An 18,587-nucleotide genomic window follows, 5' to 3' on the forward strand; every position below is an offset into this window, starting at 1 on the left:
TAAAACTTATTGAGCAACGTAGTACTATACTGTTCAATATAGTACTGTTCAATAAGTTTTATCGAACGAGGAAACTTATTGAGAAACCTAGTACTATACTGTTCAATGTATAATAGTACTGTTCAATAAGTTTTCTCGTTCGATAAAACTTATTGAGCAACCTAATACTATATTTTCTCATTCGATAAAACTTATTGAGCAACGTAGTACTATACTGTTCAATGTAGTACTGTTCAATAAGTTTTATCGAACGAGGAAAGTTATTGAGCAACCTAATACTATACTGTTCAATGTAGTACTGTTCAATAAGTTTTATCGAACGAGAAAACTTATTGAACAACCTAATACTATATTTTCTCATTCGATAAAACTTATTGAGCAACGTAGTACTATACTGTTCAATGTAGTACTGTTCAATAAGTTTTATCGAACGAGAAAACTTATAGAACAACCTAATACTATATTTTCTCATTCGATAAAACTTATTGAGCAACGTAGTACTATACTGTTCAATATAGTACTGTTCAATAAGTTTTATCGAACGAGGAAACTTATTGAGAAACCTAGTACTATACTGTTCAATGTATAATAGTACTGTTCAATAAGTTTTCTCGTTCGATAAAACTTATTGAGCAACCTAATACTATATTTTCTCATTCGATAAAACTTATTGAGCAACGTAGTACTATACTGTTCAATGTAGTACTGTTCAATAAGTTTTATCGAACGAGGAAAGTTATTGAGCAACCTAATACTATACTGTTCAATGTAGTACTGTTCAATAAGTTTTATCGAACGAGAAAACTTATTGAACAACCTAATACTATATTTTCTCATTCGATAAAACTTATTGAGCAACGTAGTACTATACTGTTCAATGTAGTACTGTTCAATAAGTTTTATCGAACGAGAAAACTTATAGAACAACCTAATACTATATTTTCTCATTCGATAAAACTTATTGAGCAACGTAGTACTATACTGTTCAATATAGTACTGTTCAATAAGTTTTATCGAACGAGGAAACTTATTCAGAAACCTAGTACTATACTGTTCAATGTATAATAGTACTGTTCAATAAGTTTTCTCGTTCGATAAAACTTATTGAGCAACCTAATACTATATTTTCTCATTCGATAAAACTTATTGAGCAACGTAGTACTATACTGTTCAATGTAGTACTGTTCAATAAGTTTTATCGAACGAGGAAAGTTATTGAGCAACCTAATACTATACTGTTCAATGTAGTACTGTTCAATAAGTTTTATCGAATGAGAAAACTTTTTGAGCAACCTAATACTATACTGTTCAACGTAGTACTGTTCAATAAGTTTTATCGAACGAGAAAACTTATTGAGCAACCTAGTACTATACAGTTCAATAAGTTTTATCGAACGAGAAAACTTATTGAGCAATCTAGTACTATACTGGTCAGTATAGTACTGTTCAATAAGTTTTATCGAACGAGGAAACTTATTGAGCAACCTAATACTATATTTTCTCATTCGATAAAACTTATTGAGCAACCTAGTACTATACAGTTCAATAAGTTTTATCGAACGAGGAAACTTATTGAGCAACCTAGTACTATACTGTTCAATGTAGTACTGTTCAATAAGTTTTATCGAACGAGAAAACTTATTGAGCAATATAGTACTATACTGTTCAATATAGTGCTGTTCAATAAGTTTTAGCGAACGAGAAAACTTATTGAACAATCTAGTATGTGCGACGCGTAGCATCGAACGTGTTAAAGGGGGATGGTATCCCTTCGTCGATAGTCGGATCCTAATTAACAAGCTATCTTTGCCGGAAAACCTCTTCGATGGAATCGCCGTAATTTAACCGACTCGTTCGCCGATCGTTTATCGCGGCTGTCGACGAGGAATTCATCGAATCAGCGATCTCCGAACGAAGGTCGATCGCTTTTAAATCATTTGGGCCGGGCGAGACGTCGGTCCAGAAATTACGGAAAATTATTCGAATCCTGTATAAATTTCCGATATCCCGTTTAATTGTCATCCGCTCCGATTTGTATGGAGCCGGAAGAGCAGAAAAGCAATTTCGTATTTACCGTGACGGAATACGGGATCGAGTTCGGCGCGCGGCCGATGCACATTCAATTACTGATCAGATTTATCCGCGATTCCGCGAAAATTGTTCAAAGAATGTTCTCGGATTGTGGATTCAGTGTTTCCTTTATTTGGCATATATTAACTGCCAATTGAAAGTGTTTGCGGATGAATTGAGATATTTAAGCTTCAGTAGTAGAAAGCATCGAAACAGAATCAGATTTTCAGAACATCCTTCGCGAGATTTAATGCAATTACGAACGATATTCGATAAATGTATATATATATATATATATATATATATATATATATATACTCGAGAAAATTATCGTTCGATGCAAGTGGAGCAGAATAATTAAGTAAGAAAATTTCCATCGGTGTTACTCAACTGCGTTATATGCCATTAACAACTAGAACTATCGACAGATTTCGTAATATTAAGTTATCTTATATCTATCTAAAGGAAGACCAATCGACGAGGAAAAAGAAGAATTTATAAAATTGATCACAAGCGTAGAATAGAAAAATTATAATGTCTTCGGAAAACATGCCATGGAATTTAGAGTAAATTTTATTATAAAAGCAGTTGGAATCAGTCACTTTGTGGTTGGTAAATCTGGCGTTAACTAGCATCGATCTACAAAATTCACATGGTACGACAAAATGTGTTAGCACATTATTAAACACGAAACTGTTAGTGAATCATTTGAAACGAAGATCCAGCCAGAATCTCACAAGACTGTATATGAAAGAGTCAGTAGTAATTTCAGTTAATAAATGAATTCAGAACTTAACACGAACGAAATGACGGGGCCGATTGATGTTCACCTAAATCAAACTATGTCTTCTTATCGAGACTTTTCAGTGCTAAGTAGAACTTGCGGTCAAAGTTTTGAGTATCCTCTATCGGATTATCGATCGTCCAACGCAGGTATACGTGATGTTTCCGCACTGTCATTAGCAGTATCGACGTTACTAGTCATCTCGGATAATGCACAATACCGATGATATCTATACTGACAACCGGAGCTTAGGATTATCTTCGTGTCACGATTAAACCTGTCCCTCACTCGGGACTCATCCTTTGATGGTTCCGACAACCTCGCGCGGACATCGCAATAGACTTATGATTTATCATTCACGATGCTTGTACTAATTACTGGTTAATTACAAATTCCGACTGACTACGAATATAAAGTGGACTACGTGCTCTGACCGTTAAAGGAATCGTCAGTGTATCGAGACGAACAATTTTGTTTGACAACGTGAACGACGTAAGGATCAATAATGTCTCTCGAAAATATTGTCAGACGTCCGTCGATGCTGAAATCGAATGGGTCGCTTTGTGACGCGTTGACAGGAGGCATGGAAATGTGTTGGACACGTAATAGTTGTACTGCTCTGTCGAAGTCACTGGTGAAATTCATCAACCCGTGGGTGAAAATTGCTCAGTGTTTACGTAACTGAGTATGTGAGTATTTAGCTGTCCAAATGTCTGTATGTTTAAATAGCTAAGTATCTAAGTGCTTATAGACACTTGGGTGCTTAGGTCTTTGTGATCTTGTGTCTAAATATCTATGTGGCTAGGTGTCTAAGTTCACGTGTATCTAATTATTCAGATATCTATGTTTATGTATGCCTAGATGGCTAAGTATCTGTGTGTTTAAATATGTACAAGTATAGCTTCCTAAAAGTGTCTCTAAGAATCTGTGTTCAAATATCTTCAGGTATAGTTTTGTTCGGTGTCCTGATTCTCAAGTGTCCAAGTCTCCATGTGACCACATGTCCAAACATCTATATGACCAGTTGTTTAAGTTTATGTGTATGTTTATTTCTTTGTGATCCAGTGTTTAGATATCTATGTGCCCAGATGTCTGAATTTATGTATATGGTTCAGTCTTTATGACCCAGTGTCTAGATATGCATTTGAATAGTTATTTAAGTTTGCGTGTGTATAATTATTCAGATACCTACGTGTACATATGCCAGTGTCTCTAAGAATCTGTGTTCAAATATCTTCAGGTATAGATTTCTAAAGATGTCTAAGAATTCCTACATTTTTAGGTGTCTAGATTCTCAAGTATCCAAGCCACCATGTGACCAAATTCATATATATGTATAATACATAATAGTTAGATATCTAAGCACCTAAACCTCCAACTGCATCTAACACAAGCATCTAGATAGATAATTAGTCACATGCATATCTAGACACTGGGTCATAAAGACTGAACCACATATGTAAACTTAGGCACCTAAAAACTTAGGAATTCTTAGACATCTGGACATCTTTAGGAAGCTATACTTGTAGATATTTAAACAACCGTGAAACACATCTCCAAATCTAGTTGCCCAAGTGCCCGCGCATCTATGTACTCGACCGAAGGGTCAACCTCGAGTGTCACAAGAATCGCGAAAAGGAACACATTCCGAGGTACATTTATCGCGCTCAATCCTTAATTTTATACCCTACGTGGTGTCCCGCGAAAGCCACAAAACGTTCAGAACGATTTCCCAGTGATCGTGGCTCATGAATCCAGAAGCCATAACATCTGACCGTACGCGTCCGATCCTCGAAGCTGAGCTGCATAGTCGGTCGCCCGATACACTCCTACCACGGTGAAGTAGTTGCCCGTGAACCGGGACAAGCAAAGCGAACAGGATGCTCGACTTCGATCTCTAAATCTTTGTAAGTTGAACGTAAGCGTCGCGGCGCATCTGCCGGCTGCTGAACTTTCTTAAGTCCCGATGCTTACACGGGAAACTTTTTCCATAAAGCGGGGCGAACTCAGTCGCCGTGGCCGGACGTATCGCGATACATCGAATCGTCGAACGCTCTTTAACCGATCGTTCTCTTTGTTTATTATCGAGGTTGCAATCTGGCTGTAGAATAACGTCTGTTGTCACGTTGTAGGTATTTTTCTTTTTTCTTTTTTTTTTTTTTGCTACCCCTCCCCCTTCTAGACCATTTTTATCGTCGCTCGATACGGCGTTCACCGATTGTAAATTATTGCCGAATCGTCGCGTCTGGTCAACGAATTCGCCTCGCCCGGGAAACAAAATTGTTATCTCCGTTAAATGGCGTTGGCGCTGTGTATTAATTGAGTTTCGCGAGCGTCGTTTACACAATGGACCGATACTCACTTTTATTATTTATCGACGATCGTGTCTTTTATTTTCTTTCGCTAGTTACTCTCCATATATACGAAAGATTTCAGTGCATCTTAAATAAGCACGAACAGGGTCCAATGCTTTGTATCAGGTTGGTTAAATTACTTTGTAAAAGTAATTTAATTTTCAAGTTGTACAAGTTGTGAGTTGCATCTTACGTTCTTACATTTTGTCTCGTTTACTTTATTATACGTTCCGCTTAACGCTTTGTGCTAAGTCTACTTAGTACATTAATTTCTACTTCGTGAAAGTAATTTTGTAAGTAGCTTTTTAAAATTGGTCCTTTAATGTGTCTTTTAGTTCGTAGATTTAGTTTCGAGTTTGAAAAACGTGAGCTGCATGCTTACCCTGTTGCACTTTGTCTCGTTTATTTTATTGGTTACACAATTTTCTTTCTCTTCCTTTTCTCTGTGTATATTTATACGAATAACGATACCTCCGTAGGACTCGATCGTTTGTCTGTAAGTTTTACACCACAAGGTGTATTTCTAATCACCTTGAGCACGACCATTAGTATTGTCTGCTTAAAAATATACAAAAGTTACTAAATGATTTTCGAGTCCGATGGGGAACTTGCTACGTAGACTGCTGCGAGTGTCAACAGAATTTATGGTGGCATTTACTTTGTAGCCGAGACAACTTTTTGAAAGTAAAACACTTTAACGACTTTGACATACTGATAGCGACACCCAAACGGGTTCCTGAACATTGACCGACCAATTACTGTTGCAAGGAGCATGGATAGATTGCTCCAGAGGTAGGAAAAAATTAAAACAAGAAGATGACCACTCTGGGGGATGATTAATGTTCCCTACACGCGTGTACATATTTTTCTGCGATAAAATCTATTGGAATCAAAATAACGTGGACTTCTGAAACGACTCGATAGAATTTGGTTGTCTCGATATAAGGGCGAGGGAAATACACCGACAAACAAACATTAGACTGGATTAAAAAAAGTTTAGATTTCTATGAATTATAACAATATAAAGAAACATCTTTCTAAAAATAATAAATGGAAAACATATTTCACTCACTTTGTAAACGTAAAGTCATTGTTTTAAATGGATTCGGAAATTTTGGGACAAAAATATGTAGGATTTGTTCTTTGAACTTTTGTCCACAAGTGTACACACCTGAGGTGATATTTCCTCGGTGCAACTTTAATTGCAAACATTTGTGTCATGCACGGGAATCGAAGGTCGTTTCTTCCCGATAGCCATACTATAGAAAATTCGTTCCCACCGCTATCGAATTTACGGCGCCATCGGTGGCGCCTCCATCCACTGACCTCTGTTCAATAATTTATTATGAAAAACGTCGAGCCGCGGGTTCAACGATGATCGAGATACAAGGATTACGCGGCGTAATCTCGCGAAGGAGATAAACACTGTCCATTATTTATAACGGCAGGCGGCCCCGGTCGAATAATCGATTTTACATAATAATAAAGCTCCACGGACGGCTCGACATATATCATAGAAGTTGTCAACCGACGAGACTAGGAATATCCCCATAGATCACGTGTTCATCCGCGAACATAAATTACGTGGAGAAACAACGGCGTCGATCAAAGTGTCAATTTCGATAACGTGGCGCGTTAGGCATTCTGCGCGAGAAATGTTATCGCACGACGATTACGCGCCAGAGCGTGCCACCCGGGCGAGCTGAGGATCCGTCTTAACTTGATTGCAAGCTCGGTATCATGACGTTTAGCCAGTCGCTCGTGATTACTAGGAGCTCGCGGGGCGTTAATTGGCCGAACTGGCGCGAGCATTGTTGAACAACGGGCGACGCCTCCGTTTGCTAAGAAGAACCCGTTAATCTTGATGGAGAATGTATCATTATATATCGGAGATCGTATTGATGTTGTTGATATCGGTACTCGAATACTTAAATAGATCGTATTGATATTGTTGATATCGGTATTCGATATATTTCGTATTGATATTGTTGATGCCCGTATTCTATATATTTCGTATTGATATTGTTGATATCGGTATTCGTAACATTTAAGTATTCGAGTACCGTTACTCGAACATCATTACTCGAGTATTCGAATACTAATACTCGAATATTTGAGTATTCAAATGTCATTACTCGATTATTTGAATATTTAAATATCATTACTCGAGTATTCGAATATTAATACTCGAATATTTGAATATTCAAATATCATTACTCGATTATTTGAGTATCTAAATATCATTACTCGAGTATTCGAATATTAATACTCGAATATTTGAATATCTAACACTAATACTTGGTATAATTGCTCGAATATTTAAATATTTGAGTATCATTACTCGAATATTTGAATATTCAAATATCATTACTCGATTATTTGAATATCTAAATATCATTACTCGAGTATTCGAATATTTATACTCGAATATTTGAATATCCAACACTAATACTTGGTATAATTGCTCCAATATTTAAATATTTGAGTATCATTACTCGAATATTTGAATATTTAAATATCATTACGCAAATATTTGAATATTCAAATATCATTACTCGATTATTTGAATATCTAAATATCATTACTCGAGTATTCGAATATTTATACTCGAATATTTGAATATCCAACACTAATACTTGGTATAATTGCTCCAATATTTAAATATTTGAGTATCATTACTCGAATATTTGAATATTTAAATATCATTACGCAAATATTTGAATATTCGAATATCATTATTTGAATAGCAATACTCGTATATTTGAATATTTGAATATCAATATTCGAATATTTGAATATTAGTACTGGAACATTTCAGTATACAAATATCATTGTTCGAATATTGTTACTCAACTATTATTATTCGAATATCATTATTTGAATATTATTACTCAAATATTGTTTTTCGAATATTATTATTTCAGTATCATTACTCAAATATTCCAGTATTTGAATATTATTACTCAACTATAATGCCACGTACGAATTATTCAAATACTACGAATATTTAGTTATTCGAATACTCGAATTATCATTATTTGAATATCAGGACTCTTATATTTAAATATTTGAATATCTATACTCGAATATTAGGATATTTGAATATTAGTACTCGAATATTTCAGTATTCAAATATCATTGTTCGAATATTATTACCCAACTATTATCGTTCGAATATCATTATTCGAATATTATTACTCAAGTATTGTTTTTCGAATATTATTATTTCAGTATCATTATTCGAATATTCCAGTATTTGAATATTATTACTCAACTATTATGCCACGTACGAATTATTCAAATACTACGAATATTTAGTTATTCGAATATTCGAGTACAGGAAACTTCAAGTATTTCGAACCCTACTTTATACTAGACGAGTAGCTCGGGCGCGATGCAGTAGAACTGGACTGTGTCAAATCAGACATTCGAGAGTATTAAGGATATTGTGGTAAGGAGGAAATATTGCAGTAACTCAGCCACTGCGACAATGAGAAATTACAAGTCCCGAGACTGTTCTGTTTCGCATTTCTAGCAACAAGACAAGATTATTTGATTTCATTAGAGATAACTTTAATTAATGAAGGGAACACATTGCAACTTACTTTGTATTTAATAAGCTCAAGATCGAAATTACCTTTCTGAATAATTACTACGATGTTCGGGGTGGAATGTAATACATTTCGGAAATATACCGTACTAATTAATTTTCGAGGTGTAAATTTATTTTTATTCCCAAGTTATTGTAACTATCATTGTATTTGTTTTAAACGTAGGTACAGATTAATCGTTATTTTATTAAAATAACGAAACAAGTAATTGACAATTTGAAGCAATTTCTTATGAATATATTCAAAGGTTATTAAAATAACTTCCTCTTCCTTTGATGTATAGCAGCAAGTGTTTCGCAAAATTATCGTCTATGGGCCACCACTTTCTCAACAGAAATTGCTCGTTAAATAAAATATTTGTCCAGAGCAATATTTCGCAAACATCACCCTTCTTCGAATTGCTTAGAAAATTAAATTATTATTTCCTTAAGACAATGTAGATACCAAAATTGATCTAGAAATTCTTGTCCAATTCGAATGATCCAACATTTTTAAATGTAAACTTTATATTTAAAACATCACCCTTCTTCGAATTGCTTAGAAAATTAAATTATTATTTCCTTAAGACAATGTAGATACCAAAATTGATCTTGAAATTCTTGTCCAATTCGAATGATCCAACATTTTTAAATGTAAACTTTATATTTAACCTCGAACTGTTGTTAAACTTGCTACATTTGATATGCATCGATCGACAAGTCGCACAAAGACATTCCTCGAAGGTTTCATACCTATCACTTTCAAACATAAACGTATCTCATGGAATCAAAGCGTTTCTCAGTCTCATCGCTAATGAGAAATCACGGGTTACGCGACTGCTCTGTTTTGCTCGACAAAGAGCTGATTGATTCAATCTGAGATAACGTTGATTAATTTTACTTCTCCTGGGAATCACTTTCCCTATGAAATTTGACTCGCTGAGAAGGCTAATCGACGATAAATCGAACCTTGCGACAAGAGAAGAATTACAAAATCATCCCTGCCAGAGTTACGATCGGTAATACCGCTCAAAGAAGAAACATTAACCGAGCATGGGGGATAAATCTTGAAACAACTATAAGAAAAGAAGAATACGTTCCAGCGCGCTTTCTTATTGAACTACTGTTCGGTTATTGCATTTCGTGGCCCGGCTATCGCGGAGGTTATGAAAGAATAACACAATAATATGGGAGTACCGCTCGAACATATTTTCATTTCACTTGGCACGGGAACATATTTTCATAGCGCGAACGCGCTCGATTCCACGACAATATTTTATCCAGGGGCTACGCCAATCGAAGAAAGGTAGTCGTCGGAAATCAGAGAGAAAACGGACACGATCGGGATCGAGCGTGTTGCAGGGTGTTACGCGGAACCCGATTACCGCGATGTTCGTTTCCGGAATCACCGAGTAGCGTGACTCCGTTTCGTCGACTCCGAGATATCGCGTGTTCATCGCCCGGGAACACCCCCGACGAACTTACAGAGCTACACCACCTTCGTGGGGTAGAAAAATATCTTTTTTTTTTTTCTTTCTTTCGCAAAATGATCGTTCGAATTCTTGAAAAGAATATTGAAACGATCGCGTTGAAAATGTCGCGATGACGACAGAAATACGAGACCCAAAATCATGGGTCGTCCTTAGATACTGTACGCGAGTGAAAAGATTGCATCTGGAAGTGTGACGGGCTGTATTTGTTCAGAGGTAATTTTATCGCTGAAGGGAGGCTATATATATATATTATTTAGAATAAAATAAGTAAATAAATATACCACGTATACGACAAATACAGGTCCAAAATGGTATTCATTCATAATCAAAAAAGGAAAACAAGGGGAAGTTTGTCAAACTTCCACGGATCTATTTATGTTAAAAATATGAGTGCACCTACAGTTTGCACGTGAAAAGATTGCATCTATACTTATGACGGATTTTATTCATCATATATTTGTTCTACGCTGAAAAGATGATCTCTGAACGAATAAAATCATTTATATATATGACGAATAAAATCCGTCATAAGTATAGATGCAATCTTTTCACGTGCAAACTGTAGGTGCACTCATATTTTTAACATAAATAGATCCGTGGAAGTTTGACAAACTTCCCCTTGTTTTCTTGACAAACTTCCCCTTGTTTTCTATGATGAATAAAATCCGTCATAAGTATAGATGCAATCTTTTCACGTGCAAACTGTAGGTGCACTCATATTTTAAAAATAGATCCGTGGATGTTTGACAAACTTCCCCCATGTTTTCCTTTTTTAATTACGAATGAATACCATTCTGGACTTGTATTTGTCGTACACTTGGAATATTTATTTACTTTTGTTAATCTAAATAATCTTTTTTACCAAGACTATAATGAGCTCTATAAAAAAAAAAGTTTCACTATTGCCCTGCAAAGGACTATTACGAGAAACGTTCAATACTTTTTTATTCTCTTTTTATAAGAATATTATCTTTTTTCTTCGAATTAACAGAATTTTGAAAAGCAACCCGTGTCTTTCTTCAACGATGTCCTTCGGTTCGCGTAATTCTTGGATAAATTATAATTTCTCTGTGAAAAAAATGCAGAAGTTTCCTCGAAATATGTTTCAATAACTCTGCAAAGTTTGAAGCATTTACTATTAACAGTGTGCGAGGGAAAAAATTCACGGAGAGACACCTCTGTTTAGATTCCCAGACCAAACTCGCTTAAAAGCGTCTCGTTTCGCTCCCTTGCCCTTTGGTCTTTCTTTCATTGGCCGCAGAGCTGTTAATCGGATTCCGATGGCTTCCGCCGGAAGAGTCCCGAGGCCCGAAACTTCGCCACGGTCGCGGAAACTCGAATTCTCCTCAGCGGACGTGGCTAATTAAATTCACGACAATTATGTGTAAACACGTGAGGCGCGGCCACAATTGCGGTTCCGCAATTCCTGCGTCATTTAGTGCACACCTCGCTACGGTGCTCTCGTTCAGTCTCACTCGACATTTAGAGTGGTTCGTTATCCGTTATTAAAAAATTTGTGTATGGAGCGCAGCTATGGAATCAATATATAGACGTACTCATTAATACCAATACGTCTGAATGGAAATTAATCGTTTCAGAAAGCATTTCCATTCGTATTTATACGCTTGTTGAAATTTCTTATAATGCTTGCACAATATGTTTCAATATTTTTCATTATTTTCCATTCAGGATATTTGTTCGATGTTTCAGTACTAGACATTAATAGTTTAATTTTGTACGAATTTGGTGTCTGGAATAAATTTGGTCGTTAACAGAAAATCTATAAATAGAAAGTTGAAGACGAAACGTAATAATATTAACAAAAATGCATCACAACGTTTCACAAATAAAAATGAAACACTAATTAGTACGCTCGTTCATATTACAAACAGATGAAACAAACTATTTCTCAGAATAAATATAATAATATAATCTCTGTAGTATAAAATCAAAATTGTTAAAATTTAAGAGCAAAGTAAATTGATCGTAAGAATCGTACAGTATATAAAAAACAAAATATAGATTAACCGTATCTTAAAATCAAAGAAATTCCATTCGTTTCCTTCTAATGCACTATTTCCTATTATGTAACTGAAAATTAATATCTTAAGTTTATATGAATTCAGTGTCTGGAATAAATTTGGTCGTTAACAGAAAATCTATAAATAGAAAGTTGAAGACGAAATATAATAACATTGATAAAAATGCACGATAATAAAAATGGAACGCTAAACAGTACGCTGGTTTGAAAAATGATAAACATAATTTTGTCCCGTGCCGCGCAAAGCATTGAAACAGTATCGCCGAGAATATAAAATGACGGAATATGAAAGACAAATGTCAAGAAACGTTGCACCTATGAAAGTTTAAATTTCATTTCGGGGTACACAGCCTCGAGGAGAGCAACACGGTTAAATTTCACAAAGCGTCGTGACGCATTCGTACCGTGGGGTGGTGGCCGCGACGCCCGAATCACGCCTCACGGCGTCTAAACGAAATGCGTAATTAATATGCGCTTAGAGTGTATTACACGTCAAGAATTTCATGTGCATCAGCGGTTGTTCCCGCGCACGTGGCCCCGGTGGAAACGTTTTGCATCATGATACGGTCAAGCCGACCGCTTAATTAACCTTTCTTTGCCGCGGCATTAAAAGTTCGCCCCGTTCGCATAATTGAAATCTCGCGAGCAAAATTCGACGTTGCCCGCGGCAACGTTGGTCCACCCTCCGTCCCTTCTCGGCAACAATGCCTGAAAATTTCGGCTTTCATTATACGTTGCAGGGCACTTGTTATATTAACGGGGGGTGGGGGTTAGGGGGAACGTTTAATTGCGTGATATGTTTTGCGGGAGGCGCTTAATTAACCTTTCGTCCCGTGGCCGTCGAAACGTTTCCATAAATTCGCGGATTTCTCCCGGTTCGTTCAAATTCGAGCTTACCGGCGATGGGCCGGCCGCCATACTGCACACGGTCGATCGTTCGAAATTTGTTCAACCGGCGTACCATGGAACCGAAATCCCAGTACGTGAAACAGAGAATACCTGAACGTTCCGATTGCTCGTTACGCGCAGAAACGTATAATGAAAGATTTTTGTACAATTTAGGAAAAGGAAGATAATGATCTGTGTATAAATAATTCATTGGCTGGGAAGAATTCCGCATCAAAGACGGTTGGTTCTTGAATAAGTCAACGTTTTAAAGTCATAATATTCAAGATCGCTTCCATTGTTATTTTCAGGGTACAATTATGACCCCGTTGAACTTTATCGTGAACTTTACAGATTTTTGCGCAATCGCTCGAAACCAAAATGGAAACGATTTTACATCCGGGCTAATATATTATGCTTTCAGAAATTATATCGCGATGGTTTTTTATTCGTCCGTCCCACCGAGAATTTACTAACAATGAAACTATTCCAACCGTCGGTACCGCGAAATTATCCGACAAGGAGCCGTCCCCCGAGGTCAATTAATTTTAATGACTGCAGCCGCCGCTGCGCGGATCGTTATACTCGAGCATGTTTTATCGAGCAAACGAACTGTGCGCCGATAAAGCGATCGCGACGTTGTTATTGCTTTTCGAGGATCCCTTTCGGCCTGATCTCGCGACTTTTCGACGCGGACGATCGAGTGGATACGCTGGACGAGGACCCTCGATATCCGGAACATCGGGTATTCGCGAAACTGTAATTCGAGCCTCGGGGGTTGAAGGAACGCGGAAATTTAGGGAAAAGGGTCTCGAGACTTTTTCGATCAAAATTATGTATATTCTGAATTACTGAACAAGATGATGGCGCACTGAAAACTTTTTATTGTATTTTGCGAAGAATAGGAATAATTTGTACATTTTAAACACTCTTGAATAAGTACCTACAGTATGCGTGCGAAGAGATCGGAGTCATGGCACACCCTATTTGTTCAGAAATCGCCTCTGGTCGAATAGAACTCGCCATAACTTCAATTGCAATCGCGAGTGTGCGTACAATACCGAGTAACTTATTTTTGTAATCTAGATCCTACATTTATGTGTAGGATACATATATACGGCATTAAAAATTCAACGAGATTGCCGAAGAAATGTAAATTATGATCTATAAACACTCCAACTCGTATCAGTTTTCAATATGTAACTATTATTTATTTCCAGCACTTTACGGAATAATCTTCCCACCATCTGAATTGCAAAACTATGTTCCAGATTTCCAAAAGAAAAGTTCATTCATACCATGAACTTATACCACTCTTGATGCAGACTCTTGAACAATCTATGCACAATCAAATTTCCAATACTTGGAAGCGACTAATTCCTCCAGAAATTGTAACTTTATCTTGAAAGCGACCTGTTGGGGAAGGCTACGACTCATGTACGTAAGTTCTCAATACCTAATTATTTCCGTCCAACTATCTTCAGATTAGAATAAATTACTCTTTCTGTTGTCTCAATTACAAAACATTACGTTTCAATTAATTGTAAAAAGAAACATGTTCGAACCGAAAATGATTCTTAACGACGGTTCTTAAACGATCTATGTGCAATAAAATTTCCAATACTTGAAAGCAACTAATGCCCTCAGAAATTATAACTTTATCTTGAAAGCGACCTGTTGGGGAAGGCTACGACTCATGTACGTAAGTTCTCAATACCTAATTATTTCCATCTAAGTATCTTCAGATTAGAATAAATTACTCTTTCCGTTGTCTCAATAATAACAAAATTACGTTTCAATTTTTTGCAAACAGAAACAGGTTCGTACCGAAGATGATTCTTAACGAAGGTTCTTAAACGATCTATGCGCAATAAAATTTCCAATACTTGAAAGCGACTGATGTCCTCAGAAATTGTAATTTTATCTTGAAAGCGACCTGTTGGGAAAAGCTACGATTTACGTACGTAAGTTTTCAATACCTAATTATTTCTTTCCAACTATCTACTGAATACTCTTTCCATTGTCTCAAATTGTAACTTTATCTTGAAAACGACCTGTTGGGGAAGACTACGACTCATGTACGTAAGTTCTCAATACCTAATTATTTCCGTCTAAGTATCTTCAGATTAGAATAAATTACTCTTTCCGTTGTCTCAATAATAAAAAAATTACGTTTCAATTTTTTGCAAAAAGAAACAGGTTCGTACCGAAGATGATTCTTAACGAAGGTTCTTAAACGATCTATGCGCAATAAAATTTCCAGTACTTGAAAGCGACTAATATCCTCAGAAGTTGTAACTTTATCTTGAAAGCGACCTGTTGGGGAAGGCTACGACTCACGTACGTAAGTTCTCAATACCTAATTATTTCTTTCCAACTATCTACTGAATACCCTTTCCATTGTCTCAAATTGTAACTTTATCTTAAAAGCGACCTGTTGGGGAAGGCTACGATTCACGTACATAAGTTATCAATACCTAATTATTTCCGTCCGGCTATCTTCACAGTAGAATAAATTACTCTTTCCGTTGTCTCAATAATAAAAAAATTACGTTTCAATTTTTTGCAAAAAGAAACAGGTTCGTACCGAAGATGATTCTTAACGAAGGTTCTTAAACGATCTATGCGCAATAAAATTTCCAGTACTTGAAAGCGACTAATATCCTCAGAAGTTGTAACTTTATCTTGAAAGCGACCTGTTGGGAAAAGCTACGATTCATGTACGTAAGTTCTCAATACCCAATTATTTCTTTCCAACTATCTTCACAGTAGAATAAATTACTATTTCCGTTTACTCAATTACAAAGAAATTACGTTGCAATTGTTTGCAAAAAGAAACATGTTCGTACCGAAGATGATTCTTAACGAAGGTTCTTAAACGATCAATGCGCAATACAATTTCCAATACTTGAAAGCGACTGATGTCCTCAGAAATTGTAATTTTATCTTAAAAACGACTGGCAGTTGATTTCCGCGTGAATGCTCTCCCTAAAAGGGGATCGGGGGCGGTGGGAGTCGTCGCAGTAAATTTTCTCGCGCAGGAGGACAGGTTCCCCTCTCCCCCGATGAAATTCAGCCATTTCCCGAGACAAACGACTTACGTGTAGGCGGAGGAACGTCGGCCCCGCGGGATTGCGTGCGTTCTTACGCGCGGCCCGAACACGTACAAGGTTCTCGCGTACAAGAACACACGGTTCTCGCGCTCGCAGAGGGTGGCCAGTCGATATCCAATCTTTTCGCGAGAGATGGAGAAACGATCATGGCACTTTCGGTGCTGAGGGTACGAGGTAGAATCGAATATGGCGGACAGAGGATGAGGAAACATCGGGGGGCCAATTCTCGCGATCAGAATTTAAAATGATTTTCATGAATAAAAGCTGGCCAGCTGCGGATGGTTCGCGAGCGGACCGCCTGCGGATCGGGATCAGCGAGTCGCAAGCTGTTCGTGGCAGCGACGCGCGAATTCGAAAGCTACGAGTTCACATAGGGGAGGAACCTAAGCGACGATGCCGGAGCTTGTACGCAAATGCTTCCGCGTGCACTTAGGGGGGTGCAGGTGCCATGACCCCCGTTAGTATTCCTCCAAGACTCGTCGAACTGCTCGCAACAGATGCTTGCGCAGCCAATACGGTCGTGAAAAATTTACCCCCGGTGTTCGAAAATATCGCTCTCATCGAGGAGAATGCTCGGACAATCGGAAACACGCGAGAAATGATATACAGTATGGATCAAAATTTTAGTCAACCGGGTCAGTCGCATTAAGCAGCGAAGATTTTCCAACAAATTTATTTCTACCCCTCTCGTTTTTATAAACCTAAGTTAACTCTTGTAGTTTGTTCGAGTGGGCATTCGATGAGTTGTTATAGCATACAAGATGGGTATCGCGTAAATGCTATGCTCAGTGTAGTAGCCACTTTAGATAGTACAGATCGCAGCATGGATGCCGAGGCTTTCGTTTACAATCCCACTGATCAGAAATTACAAACTATGGAAGTGTACGTAACCTTCAAGAGTTGATTATACATCCAAACGCAACATAAAATATAACCGGGTCGTTTTGAACATCTCTGAAGGTAATCGAATACTTAAACTTCGATATATCTTGCAAACAAGGATATACATTTACATGAAAAAAATTCATTTCTTTTTTGGTGTACAATTAACTTCTGAAGTGTATCCTACAAATGACAACCTTTGTTACATTAATCCACGATGCGTAAACTTTACTATGCATCGCTATGTACTGTGCCAAGTTGAAAAGTTGACCTCTGAAAGAAATTTCAAACTGTTCACTGGGTCAGATGTTTCAATAAACCTTGCAAAGCTCATGCACAGCAAACATTAGTCGATAATGTTCATATGTCCCCTACAGGGAGTACTGTATTCCTCTCAACATCGCAAATTACGCAATATCCTTTATCTAATATTAATCCACGACGCAATATAATTCACCGCGGAACATACAAAATGGTAAATGCGTCGAAACGAATACGAGCAGGCTTTCGGTGGAACATTTCGAAGAAATCATCCCCGGTAATTAGTCGTCGACGATACCGCGACAAGCCGTGAGCAACGCTCGTAATTAACCCGTGTAATCTCCCATCGCGATATCTTTCGCGATGTTTACCGCTCTGCGGCATGACACGCGCAGCTAATTGGGAACTGCGATTAGCATCGTTCTTGGGGAAATTTATTCGACGTCGATCGGCGCCATTTTCAAAGTCGCGCAAATACGAACGGAGTTTCCAACCGACGACAAAGTTCCGTGCCGAACTGCTACGCTCGAGAGTGGTCGAAGGGTCGAAGGGGGTGGGTGAAAAGGGGGCAAAGGGGTGGCGCGTTTCGTCGAAGTCACCGATCGTTAGGTCCCATGTGTTGATTATTTATCGCGCCTTTCGCGCGCAATTTACGAAATAACGTGCCCAAATCTGAAATAACGATTTCAGGTAAATACTGTGTGCGCCAGTTCAGCGCACCTGCGTCGTTGCACTTGAGACCGGGCATTAATGTCGTTTGTCTTTCGAGTCTGGGGAATTTCGTTTGGGAAATGAGAAAACGATTGCTGCAGGGACGTTCGCGTTATAGAGCGAGCCACGGCCTCGGTTTCGCGCCATCCCTGCCAACCTTTCCGCAAAGCAATCACGCGCAGCGTTTATTTTTCGCGGGAACCGGATTCGATTCACGATTTCGAAATTATTCCCACCGGATGCGGCGGTAACTTTCAACGAATCACTTTGTTTGTCGAAAACCACGCGGATGTCACGAGTGTCGGTATTTTTGGCTACGAGAGACACGCCGCGTTCCGACCCGATCTCTTTATGGGAACTTTATCTTCTACGTTTTATGGCGCATTCCGTGTCTGTATTATTGT

The 18,587-nt window shown here is 37.7% G+C and overlaps 2 long non-coding RNA genes across 3 annotated transcripts in view; both read left to right on the forward strand.

Annotated features, from left to right (window-relative positions):
* LOC143150396 (uncharacterized) overlaps nt 1–14,767 on the forward strand; it is a 70,616-nt gene extending 55,849 nt beyond the window's left edge. For both annotated transcript variants that reach the window (XR_012993043.1, XR_012993044.1), the window contains one exon: nt 14,488–14,767. This is a non-coding gene — a long non-coding RNA (uncharacterized LOC143150396). The remainder of the gene's footprint in view (nt 1–14,487) is intronic.
* Nucleotides 14,768–15,433: 666 nt separating this feature from the next.
* LOC143150023 (uncharacterized) overlaps nt 15,434–18,587 on the forward strand; it is a 58,059-nt gene continuing 54,905 nt past the window's right edge. The window contains exons 1-2 of the long non-coding RNA XR_012992916.1: nt 15,434–15,560; nt 15,790–15,936. This is a non-coding gene — a long non-coding RNA (uncharacterized LOC143150023). The remainder of the gene's footprint in view (nt 15,561–15,789; nt 15,937–18,587) is intronic.

The sequence above is a fragment of the Ptiloglossa arizonensis genome, chromosome 8 (genome assembly GCF_051014685.1).
Source record: "Ptiloglossa arizonensis isolate GNS036 chromosome 8, iyPtiAriz1_principal, whole genome shotgun sequence".
Taxonomy (NCBI): domain Eukaryota; kingdom Metazoa; phylum Arthropoda; class Insecta; order Hymenoptera; family Colletidae; genus Ptiloglossa; species Ptiloglossa arizonensis.